Raw genomic sequence first — 6,519 nt, 5'->3', positions numbered from 1 at the left:
ATTTGTTTTATTTCGTTAAGTGGTAATTTAAAGCTTTCTATAGATGTATTTATCATTGTCTGTGAGGCATGTATTTGCTGAGTTTCGATTCATTTTTGTGAAGCGCTCCTGTTCAAGACGAGACGGCAGAAAGCGCATCATGTTTGTTTTCTTTATTTTATAAAAGCACAACGTTTTGTTGATATTGTGAGTGCACACAAATACAAGTTTACCCTTTACAGTTTCGAATGATGTATTACTCTTACCTTTATGAACAAAAATCAATGCCATGGAGGTAAAAAAAGTAGAAGGTATGCTGGTATGTGGGATACCCATAAAGAACAAATTCTTGTTGAGTTGTGGCAGCAGAGGGCATGTTTGTACGATGTGTCCTCTAGCTGCTATCATGACCGCACCAAAAAGGACATAGCATGGAAGTAGCAGAGGAACTGCAGCTGCCAAGCTCCCTGTGCAACACTGGCATCCCAAGTTGTCCTCTTTTCCCGAGCCATGAGCGGGTTCATATTGCCCTCTTCCGCCGGCGCCTCTTCTTTGTTTCAGCGCACATGAAAAGCACAACTGCCAAAGCGCGATCCATCTTGATGTACCGGTATTTGTTTACCACTAGCGCATGCTGATGACGTTGCGCTAACTTGTGTCGTAGCCTACGATTCAATAGGTGTCATCATCGTACAGCCTACATGCTTGTCGTACCCAAGTTTAAACGATCCATGTCGCACAGTGAGATAAAGTAATGATCTTATAGGATTGCTAAAATCGTGCGGTGTATCCCGGGCTTAAGGCAAGTCGTGATGATTTGAGAAGGCTAAATTGATCAAACATAGGCGATAAGCTCACTGTCTGCTGCTAGCCGCTTGGTCATTACTTTAAAAAACAAAAACTTATATTTAACTAACTAAAATGCTCCAAACGTTTTCCTAAATGAACTTAATAAAAAAAAAAGGGCTAGGGCCTATATTTGAGGTCCGTGCAGGGCTCTACTGCCTTTGTCTTGTCCTCACTCAATTTAAAGTGCTCCCACACAGCTGAGGTCTTCGGCACTTTTGTCTTTTCTTCCAGATTAACTGAATCAACACGTTCACTCATGGGCGATTCATATTCAAGTGCGAATGAGAACCGTTTTGCGTGGGATATCAGGTGTTCGGGGGAAAAAAAGAATATTCGAATCTCAAAATTGAAAATCGAATGCCAACCCACCGAACGAATGATCGAATATTCTGGTCCAGCCCTAGCATCTAGCAATAAAATATCATCTGGATAAATCTGTCCTAACCAGACATTACAAGTGACATGACAAAGAAACATTATCTAAAGTTTCACAGTGAATAAAGTTCATCTTCATCTTCAAAACCAGCAGATTCAACTGTGAGATTCTGATCAACTCAAAGATGGAGTTCCTCCCTAAAGAACAATGTCAAAATGTTTTATTCTTGTATATTATTTTGCTTCATGATATAAACGATATCATTGTGTTTTCTTATGAGTTTCATATTATGTTCAATTGTCTTATAATGCATATGCATCACTTGTAGTTTGCTTGCTCTTTCATGAAGGAAAGTAGAAGATTTTTACAAACTGTTCTTGTTCATGAAGCTGAAGAAGAGACTGTAACACTTTTAACAGAGACTGAGATTTATTTTTAATTTTGTTCTTCATTGTTTTTAAAATGACCAAGTTATTCTTCCACTTATGATGTATTTAGACAACGCAGATGCAAGAAATACTGCCATGTAGCTTTTGCAACTGATCCTTCTTTGCTTCTCGTCGCCAAAACAATAGAAACCATCACAGAATTTGTGATACTTTGCAATGAAAGTATACTTTGGGCTTCATGTGTGCCTAAACAGTAATGACTTTAGTAGCTTTAATAAGCATAAAGCCATCGGTTTACACAGTTAAGACTATGCAGTGTTATTTTACATTTGATTAATTTATTTAAGGCTATTATTTATCTGAATACTACTGTTAGACCTTAAGTTGGCCTATATTCCCATATTCGTTGTGGCGACGTTATAGTGCTAGGCTACGGTCCTGGAACATAGCGAGTACATCTTAATTATCAAAATAAATCATCCTCCTTTACTTTTAATATTTACTTCTCACCTTAAGTCCGGGCCCTGAAGATATGCTCGGACCATTACCTTGAAATCCATACAGAACTGATAAACTCAAAAACATTCTCTGCTGTAAAAAATAAACTTTCTAAATTCTAATGGATTGAATTGTTATTGGGGATTTTTTGTGACTACATTCATTACATACATACAATGCAAACCAATACAAAAACATTAAATCAAAAAAGGACAAAAACACACTGCATTCATTTTTAATCTGCATTTATTCAGTGTTAGTTTCTACAAATAGCTACTAAGCAAATACAATTTGAACATTACCTATTTGTTTACCATGTAAAGTGTTACCAAGTCATGAGCACAGAAAATTGAACATATCAATTCATAATTACACAATGAATAATGTAAGCATTGATTCAAATGTTTTATTGTTTTACTGAAAAAGTTTAAGTGTCTCATTAAAAAATGGGTGTAGTTAAATAATGATTTTATCAGTGAAAGTTATAAATAATTATCAGTACCCTTGATACAACTCCACATACTTTAGTGCAAAAAATAAAGACACGAAAAAATACATGAATCGATTCAGTAGTTTTTTTGTTGTTTTTTTTTAGCACAGAGAATTTGATCTTACTACTAGGTGTTCTAGCTAGGAGATTTAGCTAAAAAACCTATTCACAAAACGCTTAAGAGTCTACAATAACTAAAAAGAGTACTAAAAGGGGAAAAAAATCTTAAGTAAACAAACTAAGGCTTTGTCTGTGCTCTTTCCATTTAAAATTAGAGGCAACCACTGCATTTTAATCATGATCCAAACAAAAATGTTGCATACATGCAAAATGATCAGTTTTTAATCTAAATTGCATTGTATAATTTCGAAATTTGAAACAAAAACAGAATGATTTGACTTCAGTTTTGTGAAATTATGCATAAAAAATATTTGCATGAAGCAGAAACAGCAGACGAGCTGAACGAGACACAGACTCACTCTCTGCCAGCAGGTGGCGCTTAAACCTTTTCCTTGGTTTCCGCTGTAAACAAAGCAGCGCTGCACTTATGAACTTTAATGTGCATTATACAGAGGCAAGATGAAAAGAAAAAATACCATCTACATTTTTCTAAAGACAGTAAGTTCCCCTCAGACATACATTCATATAAACTCCTACACCTAACTGAATCGCGATTTGTTTAGCATCTCAACCGATTTGAATCGTCACATATTTGAATCGATTTTCAACCGGCTCGCGGTTAATCGTTACATCCATGGGCGTTGCTAGGCCATTTTTAGGGGGGCTTTAACCCCCCAAAACTTCTACTCAGCCCCCCTCAAAATTTTGCGATTAGCTCCATAAACTGTACACAAATTCATGATCGCCTCAGTCCCCTTTAAATTTCATATGAAAACGGCGGCAGACTTCGGCTTCTCCCCGTCTTTCAGCGCGTTCTTCAATCCGCTGACCTTTTCATTTGAAAATTGAACTTTCAATATAAAACATATTACAGTGCATGTGGCATTAATTACCATACAGTCATGCCCAGAAATTATTGAAGACAGTGACAGACAGTAGGCTACTTGAGCATAGAAAGATGTTTGTATACTTGAGCTAATTAAAGAGGTTTGTACTAGAAATGCAAACAGTAAAATTGTGTGTGTGTGTGTGTGTGTGTGTGAGAGATCAGGAAGACTGAGTATTTGGCTTATTCAGTACTCAAATGTTGGAATACTGCAATAGGTTTAGTATACCACCCTAACCTATTAGTCAGACATTATTATTATTTTTTTTATTTTTATTATTATACCCTCATTGGGGGCTGAGCCCCCCTAAAATGAAAATCCTAGAATCGCCCCTGGTTACATCCCTAATATTAATGCATTGTGCTTCCTTCTGGAGCATCAGTGAGCATTTGAACTTTTTTGTAATAGATTTGTATGGGCCCCTTAGTCCTCAGTGTGAAAAAATGGATCTCAAAATCAAACAGTCGTTGTTGCAAAGGATTCAAATACGCAAAAGGTGCTGGAAAGTCAAAGAATTTGTAGGACCTGAAGGATTTTTCTGAAGAACAGTGGGCAGTTTAACTGTTCAGGACAAACAAGGGACTCATAAAAAACAAAAACAAAAAACACTGGATCATCCAGGTAACAACACAGTATGAAGAATCAAGCATATGTAAACTTTTGAATGGGTCATTTTTATAAATTCAATATTATTTTCTCTTGCGGACTATATGCAAACATCTTTTATGTGAAATATCTTATTCAGGTCAGTACTAAATAAGAAATAACATGCATTTTGTATGATCCCTCTTATTTTAGTAAAATAATTGACATTTTGCAGATACTGCAAAGTGTATGTAAACTTTTGACCACAACTGTACAGTTGAATTTGAAAGTGATTGCTGTATAGTTTATTGTGTTTAGCGGTTAAATTTCAAATAACTAAAAGGAAGGTATAACATTTTATCTCAGGATTTTACCTCAGACCGCCTCATATGGTGCTCGTGAACTAATTAACCAAACAGGGCATTTATTTATGAAATTAATTTAGAAAACCTACAAAAATACAAAACACCTTAAGTCGTTATATCAGCAAAAACAATGAATACAATTAGATTTATAGCCCTTACCTTTTATGACGTGTGCACACTTGAGCAGTACTCAGACAGTCTGATGTGTGCCGCTATGGTTTAAATGTTCACATTTCTCTCGGCCATTCACAAACATAAATTATTTAATACCATTTGTAAAAAAAATATTTGGCTGTTCTGTTGTTGGTAAATATTGTATATATTTTATAAATCTATATTTCTCTACAAATATAATAAATCATGCAATCATTTGAAATGTTTGATAAATTCAGTTTATTTCCCATAATATATCCAAATGGCATACAGCTTAACAAAGATAATACATGTAATGCAATAATCAGAGAAGACCAGCTGACCACGTCGCTACAACGTTCTCCACTGGGGACGTATTTTGAGGACGTGCCCACAATGTTTATGGAACGTTAGCCAAGATTCTAAAAAAAGGAACGTTACCACGACGCCCTCATGAAGTTGTCATAAATTAATGTCATGCTGACGAAGTGACGACCAACTGGCGATGTCGTTGGAACACTTGTTTGCTGGGGTTCTTTTCCTATTAAGAAAACTTTCCTGGCTAACCAAAAACAAACCTTAACAAAATAATGTTCTGGGAACCAAAAATTGTTAGCTGGGAAAGTATCATAATGTGCATTAAATACCATCAGAAAGATATCCCTGCTAAAAAAAAACAAAAAACAATAGAAACCATCACAGAATTTGTAACTGTTTTACTGGTTATAATGGGAATTGAATTGGTTTTAATGGAAACTGTAATGGTCCATGTAGGTCTCAACTGGTAATTTGGTGCCTTTTATTGGTGGCTTATCGCTTGTTTCCACAGAGCTGTACAGTTCAATACAGTACAGTATGCAATTTTTTCCAAATTTTGTTACCAAAATGGTGAATCGTACCATACCGTGCCACTTTTTTGGGACCCTTCCATTGGGTTACCTTGCACAGTAGTCTGGTACCTAAAGGGTGGCGCTAGACCGACCTGTAGAACACAGGGGTTAAAGCAAAAAAAAAATCCTGAGCCTGAACTTTTTTCCAGGGGTTGGGGGGTTGCGGGGGCGGACACATACACAGGGTTATTTGGCAAAAAAAAAGAAAATAACATTATTTGAAAATGATTTTCCTTGAAACTAACTAGTAACGTATCTGCCATTGCCATTAGCCCTTGACAGGCTCAGACTACAGATTATGGTGATTTATTTGAAACAGCAATACCAAGAAAGTTTACTCACTATGGTGCAAACACATGTAACATTTAGGATGCTTTTGATATCAAGTTTTGCTGGTTAACTTTGTCCTTGACAGGGTACAAGATGACCTATTTAAAATTAATTTATTTAAAACATGACATTTCTGAAATTGTTTTGTTCAAAAGAAATGATGGTAAATTAAATACTAGGAAATGAATATAAAATAGGAAATATACAAAGACAGTTCACTACAGAAAACTACAGTTCAGATCAAATAACAACAACAAAAACATTAAAATGGTCCAAGAACTGGTAACTTAAACTTAAAATTCCAGGACTTTCAAGGACTTGCACTACTTTTTTGGTTTTCAAAGACTAAAATCAGATCTCACTTATCAATCAATATTGTTATTATCTTTCTAATTCTAATAAATAAACTAATAAAACAAAATGGTACAAATAAAGCGAGGCACATGCAAATAATGCAATGACTGTGGCAACTTTAACATTTGAAAGGATACTATGGCAAAGTTATTGCTTTCCTTATTTAAACTGATTTTTTTTTCATGAATATATGATTGACCTGAAGAATGATAAATCAATCATACACTTGCAAAATTATGAGCTTTATCACGCTCATAGACACTAGGGGTGTGACA

This window comes from Sinocyclocheilus rhinocerous, unplaced genomic scaffold (assembly GCF_001515625.1).
Source record: "Sinocyclocheilus rhinocerous isolate Xijiao unplaced genomic scaffold, SAMN03320098_v1.1 scaffold5206, whole genome shotgun sequence".
NCBI classification, from domain to species: domain Eukaryota; kingdom Metazoa; phylum Chordata; class Actinopteri; order Cypriniformes; family Cyprinidae; genus Sinocyclocheilus; species Sinocyclocheilus rhinocerous.
This window is presented reverse-complemented; position numbering follows the sequence as displayed.